This window comes from Lactuca serriola, chromosome 3, assembly GCF_051521515.1.
Source record: "Lactuca serriola cultivar US96UC23 chromosome 3, Lser_US96UC23_V15, whole genome shotgun sequence".
Classification (NCBI taxonomy): Eukaryota; Viridiplantae; Streptophyta; class Magnoliopsida; order Asterales; family Asteraceae; genus Lactuca; species Lactuca serriola.
The window spans coordinates 46,199,238-46,213,907 of NC_136410.1; the positions used below are offsets into that span (position 1 = coordinate 46,199,238).

A 14,670-nucleotide genomic window follows, 5' to 3' on the forward strand; every position below is an offset into this window, starting at 1 on the left:
ATTTGACTCTAAAATACTTGAATCTAAGCATTGCATCATTCGACGAGAAGTCATTAGAACATGATCAGTCGGTATGTTACGATAATCGAAGTAAAGAACTTCTCTTAAGTTAAGTTTTTTTAAGAAGAAGTACGAGTCTCCAATAAGGATCGATTTTGTAACTCGTAGGTTACGATTGAAAGTCCAATGCGAAATAGAAAGCGGTTGCAAGAGCGAGCACTGCCTGCAGTTATGAAGTCCAAGACTTAGATACTCATTCGAAATAAACATAGAAGTTATGGATATTACCTAGTATGAACAAATAACGTATGGATTCATTATACAAGCCCTGATTCGTTGATGATTCCGAGACGTAATCATCCTGAGGGGGAGATAATTGTAAAGCCTGTATATTCGGGCTACTCAATTTGGAGACAATACGCGTCAAAAAATGACTTTTTGATAAAAGATTATTTAGAATAAATAATATTAAACAAGTTATAGTATATTTCACAAGGATTCTGGAGATACAAAGAACGATGAAATCCGAGTTATAGCGAAGAAGTTATGACCTGTCAAAGTTTTACGACAAAACAGGCACGACACTGGGAATCGTAAAAATTGAGTTTACGATATAGTACTTTTTGGCCTTAATGACCTAATCTAAATTTGTAGAGTGCATCTGCGCCTACACGTGGATATAAAGAACGTCAAAAACGGAGCTCGTATGCAAAAGTTCTGAACTTCCGAAGATGTAGCTGTTTGAGAGCATGACATGTGGCAGAAACCCTAATCTGTCAGGGCTCACGATGTGAGCATTTTTTTTCTCATGAAGTGAGGAGTCAAATGGACACTAAGCGAGGCTAGAAAACACCTGGTAAGGCTACAGGACGACTCTTGGAAGCTCACGACGTGAGCATATCATTCTCACGATGTGAGAAGTCATTCGGACACCTTTTGGAGCTATAAACGCATATGGAAAGTCTAAGAGATGATACAGCCATGGCTCACAACGTGAGAGAGCCAAAAACATCTTATAAATATCAAGTTCAACTCTTTCATTCCTTACACCAAATTCTTCTCTCTCTCTCTCTCTCTCTCTCTCTCTATATATATATATATATATATATATATATATATATATATATATATATATATCACTCTCTATCGTTTGCTGAAGGCATTTCGCGTCCAGAGCCCGACGATCACGAACCGCTGACCGTTTCTAGTTAGATTCTATGAAATCACGCTACTAATGTGAGTGCATAGACCGAAATATTTGATATTTCCTGAAATACATGTTAAAGAGCATACTTGATAACATATGATTTAGGATACAGAGTCAACCTAAATTAATTAAGAGGAACATTGGGTAGTGTCTTCTTACAAGTACGAGTGAGATATACACATAGGGAATAACTTTAAAACATGTCATTGATCCAAGAGTATGGATTAGACTTAGTCAATTGTCCTTAGTTCGGGAGTATGGATAGGACATAGTTATTTGTCATTGATCCGGGAGTATGGAATAAGACATAGTTAATTGGTCATAGTCCGAGAGTATGGGATGAGCATAGTTATTGATATGGGAGTATGGATCAGACATACCCGATCTGGGAGTACGGATTAGGTAAAGAGGTAAATTTTAGATCCGGGAGTATGGATTAGGTAAAGAGGTAAATTCTAGATCCGGGAGTATGGATTAGGTAAAGAGGTTAATTTTAGATCCGAGAGTATAGATCATGTCGTTGTGAGGATCAACGAGGTGGGGTGAAGTTACTTATATATTGTGAAATTGTATGTTTTGTGAGTTCTAATATATATATATATATATATATATATATATATATATATATATATATATATATATATATATATATGATATAACATTGTGGATTGAAATCCCTATATACTCACCAGGTTTCCCAACCTGGCCCACTCAGCTTTTTTGTGTCACAAGTGTCGATATGAAGCTACACTACACTGAGAGATTAAAAGAGATGTAGATCACAATTATAAATGAATGTAAGGTCTATTTATGGTTATGTTTCTGTATTGACAATGACATCCAAAAATTTTAATATAAACAAAATACATTTCTTTGGAAATTCTTTGAGAATATGTTTATCATATTTTTCTGGGAACAAATTCTGTAACTCTTTTCTTTAAAAAGGATACTCTAATTTTTTTAAAAGCATAAACAAATCGGTCTTTTCTAGCCGTGAAAATGGAGATATCACAGTTGGTATCAGAGCATTAGTTTAAGCAAACTAGGAATTTGTAGGATTTCTAGACTTAAAAATACAATGCTTAGCGATGATTGTGCGATGAATGTCTAATATATTTTAAGCAGTACACCTGAATAGGCACAAGCACTAGCATACTTTAGGATTAGATGCCTAAATTGCTTTTATGTGCTAAATGATTTATGTTATAGCATTATATGCTATATGATGCTATTATTTGATCAGATCAATGGTCTATTGCCGACCGGATATGAAAATTTTATGTGTTTAGATTTCTAAACGTTTATGTTATTAGAACTGGCAAGTAACTTTTCGGAGTAATAAGGAGGATTACGCATCTAAACCTTCTTTATCTTAAATTTCTCGTCTTGGACAACTATTAATGTGTACGGAACAACATCATAAGGACTCGTAGCAAATTGATCAAATGGAGGAAATGAGAAGGATTACGATAGCATATGATGTTGGATTAGTGTCTAAGTCCATAACTATAATTGGTAGGTACTTGACCCGATTTGGCATGGTCCATTTGCGCTGCACTTCACCAGAACAATTTATATGGATAGTCTTTTGAGAATAATATGTTTATGATTTATATTAATATATTATAAGTTCTAATATATTAATATGGAATCATATTATTTAATTAGTATTGATCAAGAATTAATTTAGAATTAATTTAGTGATCAAAAGGAACTAATTAAATATGGACTCTTATATATATAGCATGGGCCAAGTTCATTTAGGTTGGGCTAAGCCTTCATGGATACTCCATGGATTTTTTAACCCATGGATCCTATGGAAATGAAAGGTCATGGGTATTAGGGTTTACATGGATGAAACCCTAATCCTCCATGCTATATAAAGAGGTCCTTGGCACATGAAATGGCACTAATGTGTGAGTAAACAAGAGTGGGCCAATTTCTAGTGTGTTTACTATTCTCTCAAGATTTCCAAGGAGTTTTTGGTGATTTGTGATTCCATTTGAGACTTCCACGCTATTGGGGCTAAGCTCTTAAAGTTCAAGACTTCAAGCCACATCAAAAGGCATGTTATCTAACTAGTTTCCTGTAGTATAGTTGCTTCATAGTATGCTAGTTAGGATAAAACCTTGGAATATTGAATATTTGCATGTATAAATGTATAATAAAGAAAACATAGATCCAAGGTTTATAGGGTTGCATTTACACCATAGGAGCGTTAGAATAATCAAAACCCATCAGATGATACCTATTAGAAGATATCGAAAGATTGGTATCTTACCTGTAGAATACGTCTGATAAGATAATAGTATGTCTAGAGGAATGAGATACGTCCGAAGTACACCTTCAATTTCCAGGATGATAAAACGATTGGCGTAATTCCTAAAGTTATCCCATCATCTGGTGTTTCCACAACCAACCGAGTTGAAGAAGAATTGATGATTGAAGATACGCATGGAAGGAGTAGTATAGTCTAGGGAAATTTTTATGATTGTTTGGACACATTTTGATAATAACTTGGAAAACTGCAAGTCAATACTTGGAACGAGTATGAGTAGGTGTGAATGATAGTAGAGGCCTATACTACTGGAAGAACCTGACTCATACTTGGATCAGGGAAAGTCACAAGCTTACCAAGAAGTTAGTAATTGATTATGTTTTGTTCAAGTATATCGTTACCTTCGTTTGGGTAATGACTAAGGAAATGATTGTTATTCCGACCCTAGTGGTCATATCAAATCGAGTCCAACTAAGACGAGTACGTTACGCGGTTCAGAAAACCAAGATCGATGTAGCATCCGAATTAAGCCAGAAGATTAAAGTGAAAGATAATCGAAGCGGTCAATAAAAGTATCACGATCACTGTTAAAGTAAGAAGCTTGTAGCTAGAAGTGCTAAATACTATTAAGTGATTATATCACATTAGAACATGAAGTAAGGTATATTCCATTCTGTAATTTCACTCTAAAAGACCTGAGTCTAAGCATTGCATCATACGATGAGAAGTCAGTAGAACATGATCCATCGGTCTGTTACGATAATCGAAGTAAAGAACTTATCTTAAGTTAAGTCTGTTTAAGAAGAAGTATGAGTCTCCAATAAGGCTTGATTTTGTAACTCGAAGGTTGCGATTGAAAGTCCAACGCGAAACATAAAGCGAGTGCAAGATCGAACACCGCCTGCAGTTAAGAAGTCCAAGAGTTAGATACTCATTCGAAAAAACATAGAAGTTACGGTTATTACCTAGTATGAAGAGATAACATATGTAGTCATTATACAAGCCCTGTTTCGTTGATGATTCCGGGACGTAATCATCCTAAGGGGAAGATAATTGTAATCCCGCATATCCGGGCTAGTCAATTTGGAGACAATAAGCATCAAAAAATGACTTTTTGATAGAATATTATTTAGAATAAATAATCTGAACCAAGTTATAGTATATTTCACAAGGATTCCGAAGATATAAAGAACACCGAAATCTGAGTTATAACAAAGAAGTTATGACCGGTCAAAGTTTTACGACAAAGTCGGCACGACACCGCGAATCGTAAAAAGTGAGTTTACGATAAGTACTTTTTGGCCTTAGTGACCTAAACTAAAGTTTTAGAGTACGTCTCCACCTATGCGTGTATATAATGAACGTCAAAAACGGAGCTCATATGCAAAAGTTATGATCTTCCAAAGATGTAGCTACTTGAGAGCATGACACGTGGCAGGAACCCTAATATGTTAGGGCTCACAACGTGAGCATATTGTCTCACGACGTGAGAAGTCAAACAGACACTAATCGATGCTAGAAAACACCTCGGAAGGCTATAGGATGACTATTGGAAGTTCATGACGTGATCATATCATTCTTACGACGTGAGAAGTCATCCGGACTCCTTTCGGAGCTATAAACGAATATGGCAAGTCGATGAGATGATACAGCCATGGCTCACGATGTGAGCACTAATAATATATGATGACTTAGGATATAGAGTCAACTTAAACTAATTAAGATGAGTATTGGGTAGTGTCTCCTTACGAGTACGAGTAAGATATACACGGAGGGAATAACTTTAAAACTTGTCATTGATCCGAGAGTATGATTAGAATTAGTCAATTGTCTTTAGTCCGGGAGTATAGATAAAACATATTTATTTTTCATTGATCTGGGAGTATGGATTAAGACATAGTTAATTGTCTCTAGTCAGAGAGTATGGAATGGACACAGTTATTGATCCGGGAGTATGGATCAGACATACCCGATCCGGGAGTGTGGATTTGGTAAAGAGGTAAATTTTAGATCTGGGAGTATGGATTAGGTAAAGAGGTAAATTCCTCTTTCTAATATTTCGGCAAAAAACTTATGAATATAATTTTGTTTTTTGAATTTTCTTTAATATTTTGCGATTTGTGGGTTTCCTTTTGTACTTCTTTATCATTAAACCCAAAAAAAAAAACTGTTTGTGGATTGATCTGATGATCAGATATGAGTTTGGGATTTCGAAAAAGGGTTTCATTTTGAGACATCACCGTTTAATAATGGTGGTTCCAAAGTTTCCATGGATTTTGTTATAGCTGATTTACATAGTCTGATCATTTTCTCCATCAGGAAACACCACCCTCTTCCGTCAAAATATATATTACTCTACTGATAGCACTTTGTGAAACTATTTACTTATGGTTTATAGTTTTGATTTCTTTATGCTCATAATAAAATTATTGGGCAGATTTATGAAGCTTGTGATTATAGTTTTTATTGATTTATGCAGTTTCTATACGAGGTTTCAGAAATTTCTCTCATTTTATTTCGTCTATTCCAGATTTACAGGGATACATGTATACTTTTAAACTCCAGATATAAGTTTATAAAATTTATACTGTTTGAACTCGATGTATACTTTAGTTATTAGAATTTTTGAATTTGTAGCGGAAGGAGGTTGAATAAGAGGAAAGCATGGATGACCTCAAGCTTTTAGAGGTTGTTGGGTATGGTCAACTTGGGTAATATGTAATTCAATGTCAATGTATGTATCATTGTTTATATAACATTAATTTCTCTATTTTGCTACTACTTCTTTTTTAAAAAAAAAAAAAGAACGATTGAAATTTCTCTTTACTGACTATGTATGTTATTAGGACATGTAGACCATCAAGAAGACGAATAATTGAGTTAAAAAGTTAGAAAATATGGTATTACTTTAGTTAATTGTTCCAACATGACTAGATATGTTGATGAGTATGATTTCAGAATTTATATGAGCAATAAATGGTCTTCACTTATATTTTGTACCTAATTTATTTAGGTTAAACTGATCAGATTCATATTTGTTTGTTGGTATGTTGCAGCCAATCATTATCTCAATGGCATGGTCGAGGTTGGTGACAGTAAAACCAAACTAAACACACGTTAATGCCTTGTTTGAATTGTTTGGATACATGATGGATATTATGGTGTTTGTAATATAAGAACTTTTGATGACACAATTCCTACATGTAAGAAAACGGTAAAGTAAAGTTCATGGTTTCATTTATTGTAATGAGAAAAAAAGGTATCATTTTTATTTTATCTTTATCTTTTTCTTAACCATACAGATTCTTGGTTGCCATGGTTTTTAATGGATGGCCTCGATGTCAATCTATCGAAGTGTTCTGAACATCTTCTTAGTTTTGTGTATATTGCTCATTTGAACCTACAAAAATTGAAAGTTTCCTATTGCCTATGGGGTTTTTTAGCATATAAGCTATGCTAAAATATAATGTTTTACATTTTGCAATCTGCCCATTTTATATGATATTTTATATGTTTGATACATAATTCTGTAAATCTTGCAATTTTTTGTTAATGTTGTAGGAAATTTTGATTTTTTTCAACGAATGGAAAGATGAAATAAGTATGATGGCCGGAAATAAGTTACATATAGAAGTTTGTGTTGGTTCCGGTGGGTCTTATGAAAGTTGTCTGCATAAGGTTTTATGAGATAATGTATTTACTGATATGAATTTTTTTCTTTGATACTAAAGTATGTTTGATTTATACAAATAAAGCTAAAGCCACATATGTAAGCACTGATCTAGAGTTTTGTTTTCTAAGTAGGTTAGGAAGATTTTGGACAGGTCTAAATGACAGGTACTTGATTAGTGATTATCTCAACAAGCTCCTTTGTTGCAAAGTTCTCCTAGTATGAAATTGTTGTAATTATTGTAATAATAATATATATGTGTTTCTAATTGAATTTTCTGTTAATGGAAACTTATTATATATATATATATATATATATATATATATATATATATATATATATATATATATATATATATATATATATATATATATTAAAATTCTCCTACCTTAGCTACAATAACTTTGCTAAGGATTTGACAAAAATGGTCCTTCCTTTATATATACATATATATACATGTTCAATTGAATTTTTTGTTAATGAAAACTTATTATATATATATATATATATATATATATATATATATATATATATATATATATATATATATATATATATATATATATATATTAAAATTCTCATACCTTAGTTATAATAACTTTGCTAAGGATTTGACAAAAATGGTCATTCCTTTATATATACATGTTCAATTGTGTCTCATTTTAACTTTGCTAAGGATATAGCAAAAATGGTCCTTCCTTTATATATACATATTTTTTTGTCAATTTTGCCCCTATTCTTTAGTCATTTTGACACCTTTTGTCCTTCCAATCAAAATTTTTATATTTTTTAGAAACCTTTTAACATTCAAAGTTTGGCCACAAAACTTTAAGGAATTGACAACTTTGGCCACTTTTCTAAAAAACTTTTTAATTTCAACCGTTTAATTTTTTAGTCATTTTGACATTTTTCGTTCTTACAGTCTAAATTTTTATATTGTTTCATAAAAAACACAAAAAACGGCTCAAGGTAAAGTCCGCGTTTGTCCTCATATTTAGCTTTTATTGTTTTTTCCTGTACGTTGCACTTTCTGCCAGCTTTCATTTTCTTCTTTTGGTAACATTTTTTATATATTGGTCTGCATATTTATTTTTTTGTTTTTTCCTACCTCTATCTATCCGTCTCCGTCTGTGAAAATTAAGGATCGAATTATCCCACCCACATCTTTTAACAAAAACAATACTCAAATTAGACACACACAGCCGATGCGAATTATGAACAACATAATATCTAGTTTAGTATAATAATTTCTGATCAATAAAGTTGTACTTACTTTCCTTTTTAGTAATTGCAAGGACATGGTTTGATTTTATGTGCAATAAGTATGCAGCAAAAAGAGAAATTAGGACTTTTGTTTTGTTTTGCTAACTTTTTAAAAGATAACTTATGTGTTTGTTTAACTGTGAAAACAAGATTGTTTTAGGTTCTTCGATAATATATATATATATATATATATATATATATATATATATATATATATATATATATATATATATATATATATATATATATATATATATATATATATATAGTCGGTTGCAGTGTGTTCTTTCAAATTTATTTCTTAAATTGTGAGAATAGAAAAAGGTGTAATCCATTATCTCCAAAAAAATTCAAGTCCATTATATTAATTTCGTTATATTTGCAAACAAACAATTTTAGTTTATTTTAATTGCTTAAAATACTAAATTTATTGAAACATTAATTAAAACATAATTAAAAAAGACTTTAAAAACTACCAAAAGTAACTTATCAATTTTATAAATATGATTTTAAGACCTTTTTTTATAAATTATATTAAATTATTTCACTAAATAACTTATTTATTAAAAAAATATATTAAAGTAAACGTATATCTTTTTAACAAAAAGGAACATAAGTATGTTTAAATACAAAAAATAAGATATTTTTATCTTTAACCCCAAAAAATATATGTCACATTTAACCTAAAACATAATCATATTTTTATGTCATTACTTCAAAACTTTTTTAAACCTAAAATAACAACAAACATTTTTATTTTAATAAATAGTAACATAAGTTTCATTTGTAACCCATAACATACATCAATGTAATTATTTAGGTTAACAGTTAGTTATTTTTATTTTTAACCCAAAACAACATATTATATTCTAAAACTAAAACTATAGCCCGGTGGGATGATTATAAGAGTTTTACGATTACCTTAAATCGAGTATATATATATATATATATATATATATATATATATATATATATATATATATATATATATATATATATATATATATATATATATATATATATATATATATATATATATATAATATTGAAAATGTGACATTATTACGTAGGACATGATTTATTAATAAGTATGTGGCAAACTAGTAACCACGCCACCTATGGGATATGCATTTATAGAACAAGTAGCCGCCGTCTCCCATAAAACTTTTTTTTTTCTTTTAGGAATTAAATATGTGTAACAGTACAAAAACCATATCAAAATTTTAATTTTTGAAAATAAAATATAACCATAATTTGTTTCAAAAAATTCACACAAATATCATACTATCAAAATAGATTAGTGCGGAAAATGCTGGAGAGTGAACGTTGCGCTATCAAGCCGGTCATTTCCTTTTAACACCGGAAGTACCTAAAATCACCCAAATAAACTAGCGAGTTTTCAAAATATCACATAATATACAACCACAAAATACCATGCAACATATATAAAGTTGTCACTCGCTACCCCTATGATCTTTAATCTGGGATAAGGGGTGTGAATTGATTTCATCATCAAAAGGGTGTCAGTCATCATTAGTTTCAAAAACACCAATTATGTATGTCTTATCACCAACAACAATGGTAACTTCATCGTTGATTTTATAACGGGACGTGGTGCGAATGCAAGCAAGACCGGTTGAGATGTTGTCATAATCCAAATTACATTTACACCCATTTGCTTCAAGATTCTTGCCGAATCTGTTTGCAATGGTAGTGAAGTTCTCTACATTAAGAAGGTGGAAGTGAACGCCAACAATTTTTAGCCAAACGATTCATTCGAAACAAATGTCCTCGACATCACCAACCTTGAGACTCATAAACCATTTCTCCCATTATAATTTGTTGGCTAGGAATTTGTTGACACATCTGCTTGAACCAAACTTAAGGATAACACCTATGCCACCGGAATGAAACACCTTGACGTGTAGGAGCCCATCTGCATCTAGGATCTTCTCGAGTTTTCAGAGGTGTCCTAGACTGATAACCTCCTTGTTGAGGCAGGAGTTTTCAATCCAATTGGCTATACAGGGTCCCTGCAAGCATAATATGGGGAGTAGAGGTGAAGAAAGAGTTTTTTTTTTTTTTTGTCATGGGTGGGTTTTCAGAAACTACTTGAGCAAAATTTTTGGAGTTGTTATTACAGAAGTACACAATCAACAAAGTAATGAAATAAAATAAACTAAATTCAGATATATTCAATATACAAGAATCAAATTTACAGAAAACATACTTGTTTGATGATAACACAGAAATATAACCACGAAATTGTAGAGATTGAGGCCTGCTTTAGCAGTGTCCTAAGACAGAAATTTCCCTGGGATGGGTCTGTCTTGAGGATACAACAATCCAATTCAAGAACAGATCTTGAATCTGTCGAAATTCACCATGATCCCTTTGGAAAGATAGACGATTTTTTGAGAGAAAGTTTGTGTGTTTATTGGCCCTCAAATTCTGTCCAGATCCTTTCATTTATAGGTTGTTAATGGTGGTTGTAAACCACCAACCGAAATTAACTGTCAAAAACTGTCTGCAGTTAATCCTTTATTTAATAGAATTTATTTTTCACTGAATTAATAAAAGGATTAATTAAGGACTAATTAATTTCGGATTATATATTAAAAAATATTATTTAGTCAAGAAGAGCCCAAGAGCCCCAAGGCCCAAGGCCCTATCTTTGACCATTAATATTTAATAATCCAAGCCTACTACTAGCCCAATTAAACTAGTCCAACACCACAACCCAAACCCAATTTGCTTAACCCATTACTTGGTCCATTTGAATAAATGAGTGGGACAAGCCTTATAAGGTGGGAAAAGGTTTCCTCTTCCACCAATGTGGGATAAGTCCCATATTGTAATTTTATAGAGCAAAGTTCCAATAATACCCCACATTTTCTATTCAAACTCCACGAATACCCCACATTTGAATAGGAAATAAGTGAACTTTGATATTCAAATAAGGGAAGTAAGATATGACATGCATCTGAATAGGTGTTGGAAAACTTGAACATTTCATAGTGAGTACTACTTGGATCTACTTTGTGGGTAGTGAACTAGAGTCTTGAACTAACCACTTCTTATAGTAGAATCAAAAACAAGAAGTATCACACATATCATATCTAAGCATGGTTCATTTCTTACCGTTGTGTTCTTTTCGGTCGTGAACAATCCTTTCTTCATGAGACTTTTAGAGAGCTTAGCCATGTCAGCTCCCAAAGATGCGACCTCACATCCATCTCACATAGGTAATGCTAATCTGGAACAATCCGTACTATTCCACTATAGAAGCTATCAGCATTATTAAGAATAAAGAATTCATCCCTATATCATCAATGGAAAAACACAAAATAGATATCATAGGAGTGAGCATACCTTGGTGTTGGTGGTTCTTTGAGTCTTCCCCAACTATTTGTCCTATTGAACCTAGACCATGGGATCTCCAATGTTGCTAGGTTAGGTTTCCACCAGGTGGTGACTCATTGTGTTGGCTTTAAGCCCATTCCCCTCGATGTGAAGAGAACTTGCCCTCTACTAAGGCCTTTTGTCAAGGGATCAGCTATATTTTCCTTTGACTTTATGTAACTAATGGAAATGATTCCATTCTTCAGCAAGTCTCTTATTGTAATATGTCTGCGCCTAATGTGTCTCGACTTGCCATTATATATATGACTTTATGCTCTAGTAAGAGCAGCCATACTATCACAATGTATGGCAATGGCAGTAACAGGTTGAGGCCACAGAGGAATACCCACTAGGAAGCTCTTAAGCCATTCAGCTTCTTCAGCAGCTTTGTCTAAAGCAACGAACTTTGCTTCCATTGTAGAACGAGTATTCACAGTTTGCTTAGATGATTTCCAAGAGATAGCAGCTCCACCAAGAGTGAACACATATCCACTTGTGGATTTTGCCTTTGAAGTATTGGAAATCCAATTTGCATCACAATACCCTTCAAGAACAGGAGGATATTTTGTGTAATGCAGTCCATAATTCATTGTATGCTTTAAATATCTAAGCACTCTCACTAATGCATACCAATGATCTTTTCCAGGATTATGGGAGTAACGACTCAATCTACTTACACTATAAGCCAAGTCCGGTCTAGTACAATTCATAATATACATTAAGCTACCAAGAACTTGAGTATATTCTAACTGAGCTACACTATCACCTTTATTCTTCTTAAGATGACTTGAAGGATCAAAAGGTGTGACTACCGGCTTGTCATCATAGTGTCCAAACTTCTTAAGTACACTTTCAATATAATGGGACTGAGTTAGAGTATAACCATCGGATCTTTTTTGAACTCTTACACCAAGGATCACATCTACTACTCCCAAGTCCTTCATGGAAAAGGAGGAATGTAGCATTTTCTTGGTTTGATTGATCACATCCAAATTAGTACCCATTATAAGCATATCATCCACATACAAGCATATGATGACACAAGCATTCTTGTATTGTTTGACAAAAACACATTTATCACATTCATTAATTCTAAATCCATTAGAGAGTAATGTGTTGTCAAACTTCTCATGCCATTGCTTTGGAGCCTGTTTTAGTCCATAAAGTGATCTAACTAACTTACAAACTTTGTTTTCTTGACCCTTAACCACAAACCCTTCAGGTTGGTTCATATATATTTCTTCATCTAGTTCACCATACAAGAAAGCAGTTTTCACATCCATTTGGTGTATTTCCAAATTGTGAATGGCTGCAATTGCTACTAATGTGCGAATTGATGTAGTTCTTGTAACAGGTGAATAAGTGTCAAAGAAGTCTTGACCCTCTTTTTGACGATACCCTTTAGCCACTAAACGAGCTTTGTACTTCTCAATGGTACCATCATGTCTAAACTTCTTCTTGAATATCCATTTGTGCCCAATTGGTTTTTGCCCATGTGGCAAATCTACCAATTTCCAAGTGTTATTCTGCACAATGGAATCAATCTCACTTTTGATTGCCTCTTTCCAAAAGGGAGCTTCAGACAAATCCATAGCATCCTTGTAGGTTTGTGGTTCCTTATTCACTACATAGGTCATGTAATCAGGTCCAAAATCTTTGGCTATTTTGCCCCGTTTGCTTCTTCTAGGTTCTAAGTTCTCTTCTTGAACCTTAGAAGAGCTCTCTTCATTTGATTGTAAACTTTTGTCTGAAATGGTATCATTTAGTCCATCATCCAGAGGTCTTTTCCTAGAGCAGGTAACCTTTTTCTCTTTATTCTTAAAAGGAAAAATATTTTCAAAGAATTCAGCCTCTGCTGATTCCATGATGGTTTGGTTATGGATATCATCAACATGTGATTTAAACACAAGAAACCTATAGGCTGCACTATTCATGGCAGGGCCAAGATAGATGCAATCTATGGTTTTTGGTCCAAGTTTAGTCCTCTTGGGAAGAGGTACTTGTACCTTAGCAAGGCAACCCCACACTTTCATCCTTTTGTAAAAGGGTAACCTCCCTTTCCACAGATGATAGGGTGATTTATCACTCTTTTTATGAGGAATTCTATTAAGTATTGAATTTGCTGCAAGAGATGCTTCTCCCCACAGATTATATGGTGCTCCAGAAGTAATTAACATTGAATTAATCATGTTTTTCAATGTTCTATTTTTCCTTTTTGCCACTCCATTTTGTTAGGGAGTATATGGAGCAGTTGTTTGATGTATAATACCATTTAAAGAACAAAATTCAGCAAAGTCTTTGGATTCATATTCTCCTCCTCGATCAGACCTTAGAATTTTGATCTTTTTGTCAAGTTGATTTTCAACTTCAGCCTTGTAATTCTTAAAATAATTCAAGGCTTCATCTTTGGTATTTAATAAATAAATATAACAATACTTGCTGCAATCATCAATAAAGGATATATAATAATTCTTTCCTCCTCTTGTAGGTGTTGCTCTAAAATCACATAAATCAGAGTGGATTAAGCCAAGTATTTCATTAGATTTTTCAATTGATTTATGAGGATGTTGTGAAAATTTTGATTCTACACAAACCTCACATTTTAAATTTTTATCTAATGAACATTTTGGTAACATGCCAAGTTTTGCCATTCTTTGAATAGAATGAAAATTGACATGTCCCAAACGAGAATGCCACAAAATTGAAGGATCATGCATATACATAGAAGAGGGGCTAGTAGTGCCCATTATTGCATTAACATTAACATTGGTTACATCATTGTTTGGTGTTTCAACACCATAGTACAAAGGTAAGACACTGACTTTGAAGAGACCCTCACTAAGGTATCCC

At 32.9% G+C, this 14,670-nt stretch overlaps 1 long non-coding RNA gene across 1 annotated transcript; it reads left to right on the forward strand.

The window, feature by feature from the left end:
* Positions 1 to 5,562: 5,562 nt before the first annotated feature.
* On the forward strand, positions 5,563 to 7,417 carry LOC145094394 (uncharacterized). The gene is made up of 3 exons (XR_013703327.1): positions 5,563 to 6,219; positions 6,542 to 6,688; positions 6,788 to 7,417. It is a non-coding gene; the product is annotated as an uncharacterized LOC145094394 (long non-coding RNA).
* The last annotated feature ends 7,253 nt before the right edge of the window (positions 7,418 to 14,670 follow it).